The 15,533-nt window shown below is 32.7% G+C and overlaps 1 protein-coding gene across 1 annotated transcript in view; it reads left to right on the top strand.

Annotated features, from left to right (window-relative positions):
• CDH18 (cadherin 18) overlaps window positions 1-15,533 on the top strand; it is a 1,040,565-nt gene that overhangs the window by 410,026 nt on the left and 615,006 nt on the right. Inside the window, exon 3 of the mRNA XM_060295678.1 lies at window positions 3,952-4,091. The gene's annotated coding sequence lies outside the window, so the exon portion shown is untranslated. The remainder of the gene's footprint in view (window positions 1-3,951; window positions 4,092-15,533) is intronic.

Below are 15,533 nucleotides of genomic sequence, written 5' to 3'. Positions count from 1 at the left end.
GTTGGTTCTAACCAGTATTTGTCCTATCCTCAGTGGCTGTGTCATTTTTTTAATGATTGTGCCCTACCCCCTTCCCTCCTGTCTCAGAAACTCAGATTAACACCTATATCTATAGCTAATCCAAGGTTAACAAGAACAAAAATAAGCAAGCATTAATTTTGTACATCATATATTTGGTAGATAAGTATTCAAAAGTGGGTTCCATGGAGGAGAAAGTCTGGCAGTTATCGGCCTCAGTGATGGGAATTACATTATTTTCCTTTTGTTTTCCAAAGGCATCTATATGGCAACCTCACGTGGAACAAAGTCTAAAAGTTGAGAGGTAACATGTATGTTTGTCATGGTCTCTCTCTCTCTCCCTCCCTCTCTCTCTCACTTAATGGTGATTCCAGCCTAATTATCTACATTATATAATAATATTGAAAAACATAGGGGAGGAAAAATAATTTTCCCTCTACAATTGTAGGTTCTTGGCTGAGACCCTCCCTATAATAAACGATATTAATAGGAGAAAAACCAACAGAAGTTTAGTAACATTTATACCTCCTGTATACATGGGAGGGACCCAGAAAAACTGAGTAACTCCCTGAAATGGCCTAAACCTTTACTTTAAATACCACCTCCAGGTAAAGACAAAAGAATATCTTGGAGTCAAGGGAATGGAGGCAGTTATAGGTGGTTACAAGGCAAAACACAGTAAAGGAGGGTATGGATTTTTATGCAGATTTAGGTCAGTTGCTTTCTTCATTGATAAGAGGTTTTTAGTGTTTAGTCATCCTTCAGAGAGGGAAGAATCTTACAAAAGAAGATTTCCCTTCTAAGTGTAAATATCTCTTACAAAAGGGGTAACTTCTCCATTTTGAGAGCTTTTCCTGTGCCTGCTGTTTCTTAAAAATAATCAACCTAAAATAATCCTTGTGCCAAAGAAGCATATTTTGGGGTGTCAGATTCTGCTCCCCTTTTAAAAACATACCGGAATGTTGCTTCATTTGCTAATACAATTGTCTAGTTTCAAATGACTTTACCAGCTTTGCATTTCTAAGTGTCTAGAAAAACAACCAAGCCTTTTTTTTTTACTCAGAAACGTGTCTTTATCATTCAAAAACCTCTTTGAAATGGGAAAAGAGCAAAGAAGGAGATGAATAATTAAGTCTTTAAAAAGACAATCTGTTGTTTTTGCAAAAACAGGGGGAAAAAGAAAAAAAAAAAACTAAGGTAACTGCCTCCTAAATTATCATGCTAAGAAATAAGAAAAACTCAAAAAGCCTATCCATCCTAGCCTTCAAAAGCAGCATACAGAGGCTTAAGTGGGACCACCGGCTTGAGAGGGTCTGGATGAAAGCTACCTGGTAAACAGGTATTTGCCAAGACTGGCAGCTAGTTCAGCATTGGCACATGTGCCCCACTCCACTGCGTTTGGGCATATAGTGTCAACATTTACGTCTATTGTTTTGAATGTAAAGCCTTTATCAGTTTAGCTCCTTTTCATACTTAAGTCTTTGCGTTCTTACCAGTGTGCCTGCTGGAGCTGAGTTGCAAATTAAAAGTGTTATTTTAAATATAGTGACTATGTCTCACCCAGAACATTTCTCACTAGGAACTCTTTCTAGTCGAAAGATGTTTACTTCTAACGTGCATCCTTAGAGTCTTTCTTCAGTTGTTTTTAGGACTAGTCTTGGTTACTATTCCCATTCTAATCATAAAGAGCCAGATTGTTCTATGCATATGTCATTATTCATTCCAACAATATATACTGGACACGTATTGTATGGAAGCCCCAAACAGGGCATTGGGGCTACAGCTGAGTGTACAGGAAGCCTGCTTTTCAGCTTCATGACAGTAACAGTCTATGGAGGTAGATGGAAGATTTGATGTGTCATAACAGTTAACACTTGCTCACAACTTACTAAGTGCTAGATACTCTTCTAAGCAATTAATCTGGTTTATATGATTTATAGCTGTCCCTCCATATATCAGCAGGGAATTGGTTCTAGGACCCACTGCAGTTATCAAAATCTGGGGATAATAGTTGGCCCTCCATATTCAAGGATCTAGAACACATGGGAATTTTATGTCATTCTATAAACATTTAGTTTTTGTTTTGTTTTGTTTTAGTCTGAGAGAGATGGGAGGTTACTGGAGTATTTTAAGCAGACTCATATTTTAAGAGAAAACACTGGGAAATCCACTGATACACTCTCATTCCCTCACTTTACAAATGTTTGCATCATGACCTAGAAGGACTAATATGTTTCCCTACAAGACTGGTGACAGAGCTTAGATTAGCACCTATGTTTTCTGACTCTTGCTTATACACTGTATCCTGAAACATTGTTCCTCTTCATTACATCACTCAGAGAGATCTGTGGACAGCAGCTGTTCAATAGTTGTGATTTTTAATTAATTACTACTGTTCCAAGATGTAAGTGTAATTTAACGTGCCTCTGAAATTCACAAAAATCATCTATATCTATACCCGTTTCTATCTATTCATCTATATATACATATATGTGTGTATGTGTAATCCCATATAAATAATATATAAATAATATGGGTATACATTACATATGCATAGAAATATACAAAGTATAAATATGTATACAAAGTGTTATATTTAATATAACATTAATTAACATGATATTGTTAAATATATGTGTGTGTATGTGTGTGTATTACACTTAGAGAATTATCTATATGTACATATATGAATTGTATCTCAAAAGATCCACCGCCTCAGGTCTCAGCTGAGGCCAGTTGAGTCTTAGGGTCTGAGAGCAAGACCCGAGTGTTAAAGCTAGTTCCAGGTCTGAGCCAAGTGATTCTAATTTGCCCCAAGCTTATAAATACTCACCTGGGAGCAAAGAACAGCTAGGAGAAAGTCAGTCGACAGAGGCTTGCGGCAGTAGAAGAGAGGTAGTTTAATGCAACTTGCTTTACCGTCTCTAAAGTAATATTTAATTTTGCTAACATTTATTTTTCTAGGTTTTCTTACTTTTGGTTCTTTTGGTTGCCACAGTTACCACGACAAATTCTATATTAAAAGTATAGGAACTTCATATTTTCCACAAATATCTCAGCTGAAAGTATTATCACTCATGTACCTTGTATTTAATTTTCTTGTGTTCTCTTTTCAAACTGCAGTCATAAGTGTTGCTTTTACAAATCCTTTTGGCCAGTGATATGTGAGTCTGATTTCATTTTCAAGAGGATATTTGAAAGCATTTCAAGATAATTGTCAGTTTGAAGAGCACTGTCATCAAATATTGCGAAAACAGAGATGATTAAAAAGAGAAACATGTTTCAGTACCTTGCTTAAAAGCCAATAGTTTGATGAGGGCTGTTACAAAGAACACTTGTCTGTACTGAATGGACACATGACACAGCAAAACAGGCATGGGATTTATTCAAATGTAGTGTCTAAGGCATTGAGTTCCAGGGATGGTCAGTCTGGGTACTAGAAATTTGCCTGAAAATACTACTGTGTAACAGTCTGGTTGAGAAAGTTTTAAGCACTTGCAGGATGTTATGTTTTTGTTTTATTTTAGAACGTAAGACAAAAAAAAACTTACTAGTTAAGAACCAATGTACTAATGCTCTTTGTAGGAAGGCATAATTAATTTTGCCCCTTCTTATTTTTCTAGTTACAGGTGGTTTACAATATAATCTCTCAGCTAATTTAAAGACGTTTTCACAAACCCTGTCCCATTTTCATTGCCTTCCCAAGAGCCTCTCCTTCTGTTCCTCCTCATTCTACCTTTGGTTTTACCTGTTTCTGAACATCCACAAATTGGTGTCTGCAGAGAGTTGAAAGTGAGTGGATTCAGGTGGTAGATCAAGAGGAATGGGAGAGGTAGTCTCAACCTCAGTTAGACTCAGGTGCTGACCCAAACCTCAGTCCTGTCCTCACATGAGTCTGGTGCAAGTTCTAACCTGTAGACCTCTGGTCCTCAGGCCCTCAGCTCAGCACATCTTCATCCAACCCATGGCAGACACTGCATTTCCCGTTGTCAACTCCAGTGGGTGATGACACCATCTCTGCTGACGGTATCCGTTGAGTTTGCTGGGAAGCTTCTGAGAACTTGGGGAAGAAGGTAAGGGCATGGGAATCATGCTACAGGGGGGCTTTAAGGAGAAACAGAGCACAGATTAAATGTCTTCTGTTATTGCCACAAGTACATTTCTTATATCCAGCTCAATTATGAACTCTCTCTCACACACACAACCGATAATACCTGGATAAAATCTCAGCACAGTTTTTATGTTTACTTTTTCAGAAGTTCAGAAATAACAGAAGTAAAACCAATGAGGCACTGAAGTAGTAATTAGTACTGGTTTATTGTGCACACCCCAAAAATACAGTTTGCGAACTGGGGGTGCTCAAACCAATACATGAAATAAAGCTCAGGGGTATATTGTCTTAAAGCAGTTTTTATGGTGAGAAGCTCATGACTGTTTATTCTTCACAGTGATTGCTTATAATATTATAATTTTCCTAAATGATAGGGAATTGATTAGTGGTTACTTCATATAAATTTTGGCAAATTGTTTTGCTTGTGATTTCCAGAGGCATAAACAAGATATGACCCAGTTCAAGTTAGGCTTGTGAAATAAACTGAATTAAGCTTTGCTTGTATGACTAAATTGTTTTTGGTCTGCTTAAGGAAATTTTCAAGGCTGGTCTCCATTTCTTTTTGATGCTAACAACTTCTAGTTCTTTCCATTTAAGAAACTGATGTAAATTTTAGCAACACAAGATGGAGGTTCAGCTGTTTTGTTGGTAATCAGTTCTTCTATCATATTGACTTGTGCTCTGTCCTGTGGAAACTTCTCAGTCTTGTTTTTGATGGTTAAAATTCCTCACTTACAGTCATTATCACCTGTATTTCCATGGTTTCAATTAATGATGTTCCTAGTGTAATGCTTTATGGACTCTAGCAATAGTGCAAGGATAGCAGGAAGAGTGGAAATAGCAGAATCTCTTATGTCTTCTTTAAGTTGCCCTGTGGCCGAGGCCTGAATGTGCTGGTAGACTCATTCCTCTTTTAAGGTTGTAATCCGTCGGTGTTCTGGAAGGTTTGTAAACTACCACAAACTTTACTAAATGAGAGAGTATCTTTCACATTGCACAAAATGAGTCTCTGGTGAGTGCTTTCTGAATCAGCCTGTCAACAATTCTAGTGGTTGCAGCAGTCTACCATTTCAGTCTATAATGACACCTATCCTGTTAAAGGCAGAAAAAAAATCTCACTTTATATAAAAGTCATTATCATATGATTATATATAATTACTCCCCTCAATTAGAATTATAATTAGGTAATTATTTCTAAATGTATGAAAGTATAACATAAAATTCATACTAATAAGTATCGATAAATGACAGATGTCCACACACATTTTTTCTTCAGTAGAAATAATAGTTGGGGAGGGGGTAGCATGAAGCACATTAAGATATTAAGTACCTTTTGAAAGATGGAGAGTAAATAGCAACTGGGGAGAGAGGATCAGAAACTGGAGGCTCAATGTACAGCAATTAAGACTAATTTTAAATGCTATGAAGTTACTTTCTGACATAAACACCTAAGCAAAACTCTAGCACATGAGGAAATATTATTTTTTGTTTTTACCAATATCAGTTTATGTTATGGTAACAAAAAATAGCCAGAGGGAAAGTCTTTTTTTAAGCTTAAGGGACACAGGTGTAAGAAATGGAAATTAAAATAAATATTGCCAGGTGGTTCTAATTGAATTTAGGGTTTAATGGTAGAATTTATTGTAATTGGAACTCAATATGGGTTTCTCCTTGAGCAAAAATTTTGAAACTCTATCCAGAGAAACAATTTTTAAAATGAAAATTTATACTAAACAAAGAGTTACAAGAACAGACAAAAGTTTCAAAATTATATCCCAACTGCATACCCAAAGAGTATTTCCTCTTCCTCACATTTGTATTATGTATCTATTAAGATTCTCTTTTCTTGGGAAAAGTCTTTCTTTATTGAGAAATACACCTGAAGAGTAGAATATTTCCTCCAGAGATATAAATGATAATCAAAAATTAGAAAGTTCTTTAGTCAGAAAACTAAGAAACTATATCTAATACATACAAAGTAATCCCTTTTAATATTTTATGAAGACTTTACCATTGTTTGATACATAATAATTATTACCTCAATTAGAAATTAATGAATAAAATTGGTTATTACCCTATGGGCCATAATTTTCTCTGATACTAGAAAAATGTTGTTAAAGCAAAATTAATAATACCCCCAAGTAGAAAGGTATAAAATTTATGTGGATAAAAAAATATAAAAATGGGTGATAGTAATTCCTTTCTGAAAACAACTGAATTTTAAAAAGAATAACCCTTTATCAAGAGTTAATAAGCACTCAGACCATTGTCTTTATTTTGGTTCATGTCAAAATGACTGTAGCAACAGGAACAAAACTGGAAAAATTTCACTGCTACCTAATTCAGTTTTTCTTAGAATAACATAGGCATCAGAATGCTTAATGAATGAACTATAGTAGTGTGTTCTTAGAAGCCAGGATTGTTAATATCTACAATCACCCAACATGTGATTATATCATCTTTTATAAAGAAAATTGGAAATCAGTGGAAAAATGGCATTTTGGTATAATTGAGATTATGTTTATTCACAGAGTGTTTTGTTTTCCTTATGTGCTGCCAGACATCTGGATAAAAACTGAACATTTTAGGGAAATATTAACATCTTTCCAAGTGTCTAAATATTGACTTGCATTTTATGTTTCGCTCTAAATATTTGATGAAATTTAGTATTATCCACAAAATATAATTTGTTGTCTCTTTATCTTTGAAGTTATTTTGTCAATCTAGCATCCCACAGTTAGGATACTCTCTGATTTGGAAAGAGAGTGAATATTTGATGGAATTTTAAAGTTGGAAAATATGAAAATAATATTGGCCCACCATAATATCTGTGGCTAATAATTTTAAGAATTAAAAGGGTCATTTTTCTGAATCATATGTGGTATCTGTGGCTGAGTATAGCAAGAACCCCTGTCTTATGCAATAAATGTCCTTTATATTCTTCACAAAACAGCCCTAAGCACTAAAATCATTAAAATTAAAATTAGAAACTATGCAAGGGGCTACCAGTAGTCCTCATTACTGGGTAGCACATTCTTTGAAGTTCTAGTAATCAGAATAATAAAATAAAATAAAGTAAAAATTTGAAAATAAGAGATAAAAGGATTTATGTTTGCAGAAGATATGATTTATCATGTGTATCCAATAAAACCTTTGGAAGTATAGAAAAATTTAATGATTAAACTTTATTAAAAATCACATTTTATCTTTTCTAACTTTACTTAGAGATGAAAATGGGAAATATATTCCATTCCCTTAAATGCAGAATAAAATAAAATAGAATTACAGTTAACAAGTTGGCACAGAACCTACATAAAGTAATTGTACAATGTAATGGAAAGATAAAACTAAGTCAGAATAAGTGAAAAGTGACTCTACAGTATCAGGAAATATGAAGCTTGCTATCATAAAAGTCTATTTCCCTAAAATTAATATATAAACTAAATACATTTTGAATAAAATTACAATAGTAGTTGTGTCTTCAGATAAAATAATCTTAAGTATGTGTTAAAGAATAGATATCTGACAACCATAAAAACTTGAAGAGTAACTCTCAAAAGTGTTGTTTTATTAGTCATTGGAACATATGACAAATCCATCTTCGTACTGTATTGGTGGAAAACATGCAAGTAAAGCAGTCAAACAAAATAGAACATCCTAAAATGGATTACAATATATATAAGTGTATATAAGTTGAAAGCCATTTTTTTTAGTGAAAAAAGCCATTTTTTTCCAGCCATTTTTTTTTTGTGTGTGCAATGGAACAGGAAAATGGTCTATTGATCTAGAAGAGGTTTGAAGATTTATATTAAAAAATTGAAACAAAAGTATTGCAAGAAAATCTAGGAGAAATGGTTCATGTGCAATCAAGAGGTAGATAAGTCTCGAAAAATTAAGACTGAACAGCCCTTCAGCAAACATAGATATGTGTGTAAGTTTTTAAAATGTTTGTAAGACCAAATATACTATTGAAATAACAATGCTACATTGAGTTGGTAATATGTGTATCATACATAAGAATGACAAAGAATTGCCATTTATTCCACACAAGAGCTTTCATTTTCTTAAATTTAAATCAACCTTTGTAAGCAACATATAGTTGACTTTTATTTTTATCTATTCTGATAAATTTTGTCTTTAACAAATGGATATATGTCATTCACCTGTAAGGTAAATCATGCTATTTGAATTTATGTGTTTTATTATACTATTTGCCCCATTTGTTTTATTGTTTTATCCAACATTTTCCTCTCATTTTTGCCTTCTTTTGAAATAAATTTCCCCTTCCTTTAGCATTTTAGTTGTATATCCTTTATAGTAAAACATAACTTTTGTTTTTTCTAGTAATTAACCTAGAGATACCAAAATGCATAATTGACTTCTTTGGATTAATGTGAATATCATTTTCAAGAAAATGCTGACATCTTAAAACAATGTATTTCTATTTAACATTACTATTCCTTTTAATTCTATTTTAAATTCATATACGTTATGTTTCATAAAATTAAAATTTATTTATATTTTCACATGTATTTGTTTTTCTTTTCTCTTCATTTATTTCTGTATATGTATACTTACTTCTGGTATACTTTTTCTTGGGCCAAGGAAGTTCTCTTATAGTCTATTTTAATGTATGACTGCCATTGTTCTGAAAAAAAAATCTGTATTTTATTTCACAATTAAAAACACTTGTGCTAGGGATGAAAACATAGGTTGGCACTTATTTTCTTTCAGAAATTTAAAGGTATTTTTCATCTGTCTTTCCAGTGTTTTTTTTTTAATAGCCTATTGTTCTTTTGATGAAATATACATAATGGGCCTAGGTGTGGTTTTCTGAGTATTTACCTTGCTTAATACCTTTTAACAGCTTTGGAAACTTCAGGACTTTTTCTCTTCAGTTACTGCTTTTTTCCCCATTCTCTCTCCTTGCTTCTTGAATTCCAACAACGGTTATTAGATCTCCTTCTCAAATCACTCTTTTAAACATTTTTACTCTTTTTGCTTTTGTTTTTCAGCCTGCACATTTTCTCTTGATCTACTTTCCAGTTCACTATTCTTCTATCATCTTCAATCTGTAATTAAATAATTGATTCAGTTCTTAACATGTTTTGTTTTTTAGTTAAAGAATTTTCATATAGTTTTTTCATATAGACTATAGTTCTTTTTTTGTAAATACATCCTTTCAATAATTTTGAACATATTATTCACAGTTGATTAAAGTCCATCACTGATAACTTCAAAATCAGAATTATATGTGGGTCTGTTCCTATTGCCTCTTTATTCTCTTAGTCCTGGCAATTTTGAAAAAATATAGAGGTCATGAATACTACTATTTTTTTCTACTGAAGATTTACTGCCCTAATGTCTAGTGGACAGCTAGACTTATCTATCCCTTTATTCCTGCTTAGTCAGGCAACTCTCAGATACTTTCAGTCAGATTTTTTCTTTATAAGTTCTCATTGTTATAAAGTTCTTATTGTTATCATTTGAATAAGAAAATTAGCTAGGTACAAAACAACTGACCCTTAGTGTTTAATTCTTAGTATTTCGTGTAGAAAATCTGAGTTTAATGCAGTAACACCAACAAGTATAGTTTAACATAATGCTGATATTATTGACTTCTTAATTAATTCCATGTTGCATTCTTCATGTAATGTATTCCAAATAATTATATATTCTTATATTATTTTGCATATTAAGTAACTAGAGATCACAATGAAGAATGCATGGGAGTTATGGGTACAAAGTTTTAGTTTGGGAAGAAGAAAAAGTTCTGAAGATGGATAATGGTGATGGTTACACAACAGTGTCAATGTACTTTATGTCATTTATATCTACACCTATAAAAATGGTATGAATGGTAAATTATATATTTTGCCACAATAAAAAGTACAAATTTAAATCGGTAATCAAGAAATTAAATTTAACATGATTTTTTTTACATATAAATACTGCATTTTATTTAAGGATTCTACTACTATGAATTATATCTCAACCAGATTTATTTTATACTTTTTCTGTGAAAATATTACATATGTTAATCTTTTCAGTGACATAAGCATTCATCTACTTTTTTCAAGTATTTGGGTGTATATATAATAAAATGCTACTACTATGCATTGGGGAAATCCATAAAATTAAATTATACTTTATTTGCCAAAATATGGTAAGTAAAATAAAGATTAAAAAAAAAACAAAACTAATGATTGATGGGAAGGAGGGGGTCATAGGTGAGAAGGACCTTGAAAGATATACATAAATATTTCCATGATAATTTAAATTGTTAATACCAATCAGAGAGAACAGTTTACCTCCAATAATGGTGTTAAAATTTATAAATCATTTTATTAAATGCTCAAACATTTAAAAATGTATTTAGAGATATATCAAGAGTAGGCCATTGAAAGATACAAAATATTTTCTTTTTAGGCCATCTTTGTCATTTCACAATTTCAGCTAAAATGTTGTACACCTTTCTTCTCCATTTATGCTTCAAGGATAATGCCTTCTGGTCTATTTTCCTGATTCAGCAAAATACAAATTCCAAATTCTGTAAAACAATGTGGGAAACAGACTTTTATGTCAGTTTCAAAGGGAGCACTATCTTTTCCACTATAGTGGCAAGCATATTTTGCATCAAGAGGAGTCGTGTAAAGTGATAATCTACTATCCAAAGGCAGGTGCACCATTTGTTTTTAACCTACCTAAATGTTGCCAGATACTTTGTTGTGCCCCCTGTTGAAATCATTCTGTGATGCTTTACACTGATGCAGCACCTTGCACTGAAAGAAAACTGCAATCATCTTAATAATGAGATCCCTTGACAGTATTTCAATCAAGTAGATTAGCAGAAAGAAATCAATATCCTCCTTTTCCTAAGGTTCCAAAGTTACATGGTGAGGCAGCAAAACAAAGCCTCTTGATTTGACTATATCTTTTCTCCTAATCATTGTAACTTCACTTTTGGCTATGCATAACCTGGGCTCCTTTGCTTAATATCACCAAGGTACTAGGATATTTGTTATTTCTACTGAAAAGTTTTATTTTTTTTTAATTTAAAGTATCACCTTCTCTTCATTTTAAGCAAAGCCCATATTCAAATCTTACAAAAATACAAAATCAGACATCATTATTTAATTATAAAAACTTTATATGATAAATCTAATAAACAGAACTGGTGATTGTAATAAATGAATAAAGAAATCATTGGCCTTCTGATAGTTCAAGTAAATTAGCAATTATAAGCTAAATAAGATATCCAAAATTGACAGAACTCAAATAGACTATTCTAAGCTGTAATAATTGTAAACATATTTACATTTTTACTTTAAGTACTTTTTGCATATTACAATCTAACTTTTAAAAATTCAGCTTCCTTTCACCTTTGTATTTAGATTGTGATTTCTGAATTGTTGAAGATCATGAGTATCTTTCAGTTTTCTGTTTTAGAATTGGCTCCATGGCACAGATTCATGAGTTTGAAAGGGAAGCACGTTCATTTTTGATTCTACGTCCGACTTTTTGGAACTGCTTCCCTTAAACAATCTCAAATACACATATTTCAATACACTAACATTTTCTCATGGTGTAACACTTTTACTATTTTCAGTAATTCACTGAGATTCTTTGTAATGACTATCCAAAGATAAGTCATTTAATAAATATAGTTTTCTCCAGAGGTCTAAATTAAGTCCACATTCGTGTTTTTTTCTTTTTTTTAATCATGGTTCTTTTTTTTTCATAGTTCACATAAGATACTTTTTTAAAATTGAAGCATAGTTAATTTACAACATCATGTTAGTTTCAGGTGTACAGCAGAGTGATTCAGTTATATATTATATATATATATATATATGTTTGTTTCCTGTTCTTTTTCATATTACTTTCCTTTATAGTTTATTACAAAATATTGAGTATAGTTCCCTGTGCTATACAGTAGATCCTTGTTTGTAACTATTTTATATATAGCAGTGTGTGTATGTTAATTCATCCTCCTAATTTATCCCTCCATGCCCCCTTTCCCCTTTGGTAACCATCAGTTCGTTTCTATGTTTGTGGGTCTATTTCTGTTTTTTAAATAAGTTCATTTGTATCTTTTTTTTTTTCAGATTCTACATATAAGCAATATCACATGATATTTGTCTTTGGCTTACTTCACTTAGTCTGATAATCTCTAGGTTCATCCATATCACAGTCCTTATTTTATAATCTTTTATTACTTCCTATATTCATTTAGAGACCTTTTCAAATTGTCACACTCACTCTAAAGTACCTAAAGACTATATTTAATCTATTGACAAGCCAAGTACTTCTCTATTTTTCAGAGCATTGTTAGTCACCAGATAGACAAGCTTTGTCACTATCAAGTTCACTTTCTGGAAATAACAATAGGAACATTGGAAAAAATGATCTCTCTTAACGATCACCTATTAAACTACTCCAATGTCATGATGAAACTCTTAACAAGTAATGTGGCAAAACTGAACTAATTTTTTAAAAGAAAAGAAAATAAAAAAGTATTTCACAGGCAGAAAATTTTTATTAACTCAAGTCCTTAGGATCCAACTAAGGATATTTGACCACTGTTCTGCTCTAGGGAGGTTTTATGATAACAATAAAATTGTCATAAAATAATATGCCAGGCAAAGCAATGCTTTGTATAGCTTGTGCCAAAATCTTGATAACTTTAAAAATTAGAACCAGATTAACATGAACTCTGGGTTTTCATTTTTAACATTTTTCACGTAGATAGCACTCATTCCAAATGTTAGTATGGAGTGTTCAAAATAAAATGCAACAATTGCAAATTAAGTGCACTTATTTTGGGGCATTTGATTTGTTGATTTTGCAAAAGACTGGAAGAAATATTTATGTACATATATTTCAACTGTTTAGCATAAGAACCAAACTGGGAAGAAAATGTATGAGATAATTATCCAAGATTTCCTATTACAATTACACTAAAGAATTTTGCCATTAGGTCACATGACTAACATATAGTTTAAAAAACAAAGATTCAGGAAAGTCTACAGAGACAATTCAAATGTTCTATTTTACCATGGTACCATGTTGTATTTTACACTAGAATTAAAAAAAGGAAAAAAAAAAAAAACAACTGTTGAGTTTGTTTTACCTGACATATTCAGAATTAAATAATTATTCAATAATATTCTTCATTAAACCATAGGTACAAAATTTAAGTTTTTTTTTTAATAAGCATGATAGGTTAGAAACTATTTTTTTTCAAAATCTCTTTATACTGTTCAGAAATATAATCTCTCTTCTGTGTTCTCATTTTACAAGGCTACCAGGAAAACCAGCAATATAAGCTGGGGTTTTGTCAAGCATTTTTTATTCAAAAGCCAAGAAGGTTACTGAGTGGTTATAAATCTAAACTTTTCAGTGTTGGATTCAAGACTCCTTTTAGATGTTTTGAGAAAGGAAAGAAGGGTAAGTAGTAAATCATACAAGACTAGGATTAAGGACAACGGACCAGCTTCTAGCATCATGATCATGGGCAATTTAATTCATCATTTGAATTTGCTTTGTCCATGTATAAAATCGGAATAATTCTATTTGTTAGCATGCTTTCAGCTATAAGTTTTAGAAGGGCCAACTGAAAAAGTCTTTAACATTAAGGAACTTTATTAACTCACAAAAGAGTTTAGGGATGCTGCAGACTCCTGGCCTGAGCCTGTTTTCTGGCCCTGTGTTGCTCTTATTGTCCTGTCTGCATGTTCTACCATATGCTGATTATGTCCATGCAGGCTGGCTCCCCTCATGGACAGAAGTTACCTTCCAGAAACCTCTAAGACCAAATGCGTCCTTATTCACATCCAGCAGGAAAGAAATAATCTGTATTCCTGTGGATTTTCTCTTTAAGATTGAGAAAGTATATTCCAAGAAATCTCTAGGGAAACTGTCTTTAGGCATTATTGACCAGAAGTGGGTCACATGAACATTCCAGAAATAGTTACTGGATGGGAATAGCGTACACTACCCTCAATCATACCTACATCTTTGTCAGTTCCAAATGGATATCAGGGAGTCAAATACCGTGTGTGTGTATAGTCAGAGAATTAAGTGAAATAGTTTTTGTAAATTATCAAGTATAGTACCTGCCATAAAATAGGAGTTCAACACATTAAAATGTTGCCAGGAGTGGGGATAGTAATGCTGGTGGTGTCTATTAAATATTCCTGAGTTTAAATATTCCTTGAACTATATTTTCTGTCTAATATCTGGGTTGTTAATTACAGACCTTCCATTCTCTTTTACTAGTATTGATTTGCTTTCCCGTGTGTTAGTATAATCTAGTTGTGATATCTGTAACGTTGCCAAATGCAGGGTTCACTGAGTTATTGTGCCAGATTATATTCCTTCCCCCTTATAATTATGTTTAGGACACTTTGACTTTATGAATTTTAGGGAAAAGGGTCACCATCCCAGTTAGAGGAGTCTGGTCTTCATTATGAGATATTCATGACCTTAAAGGGCTTTACTTTCCAACTTCAGCTTAATTGACCCTTACATCCATTATTGCTTTCCCCTCTCAGCAAATCTGTTCTTTCCCTTAAATCCCAACCCAAACTGCAACAGTCTCAATTTGGCCCATTCTATCTCCTGGTGCCCATTTAGCACCTACTTTAAAATCCTTGCTTGAATAATGTGTGCTGTAGCCTTTTCTTTGTATATCAGTTGCTTTATAATTGTACTCTACTTGTTGGAAATGTATGACTTATGTTTTTACAAAGCAATTCAACGTATTTACCAAATCCTGCCAGAGGGGGTGTATTTGTTCCCTAGAACTGTGGTAATAAAATACCAAAAACTGAGTGGCTTAAAATAACAGAAATGTATTGTTTCACATTTCTGGAGGCTGTAAGTTCAAAATCAATTCTGGAAGGGTTGGTTCTTTGTGAGGGCTGTGAGGGAGAATTTGTCCCCTACCTTTCTTCTAGCTTCTGAAAGCCTCAGATACTTTGTAGCTTATAGGTGGGTGGTTTCCTTGTGTCTTCACTTAGTCTCTCCTCTCTGTGTCTCTGTGTCCAATTTCCCCCCCCCCTTTTTTTTTTAATAAGGACACAAGCCCTATTGAACCTCATTGTAACTTGATTACCACTATTATAAAAACTCTATTTCCAGATAACCTCACATTCTGAGATACCGGAGGTTAGACTTCAATATATCTTTTTTCTTAATTGTGTGTTTGTTTTAGAGGTGGTTTGGGTTCACAGCAAAATTGAGCAGAAGGTACAGAGATTTTCCATATATCCCCTATCCTCACAGTGGTATAGTTTCCTCCACACTCTACATTCCTCTCTGAAATGATACATTTTAAAAAAAATTGATAGAGCTATATTGACACATCATTATTAATCCAAATCTATAGTTTACATTAGGG

This window comes from Globicephala melas, chromosome 3 (genome assembly GCF_963455315.2).
Source record: "Globicephala melas chromosome 3, mGloMel1.2, whole genome shotgun sequence".
In the NCBI taxonomy this organism is placed as follows: Eukaryota; Metazoa; Chordata; class Mammalia; order Artiodactyla; family Delphinidae; genus Globicephala; species Globicephala melas.
This window is presented reverse-complemented; position numbering and strand designations above follow the sequence as displayed.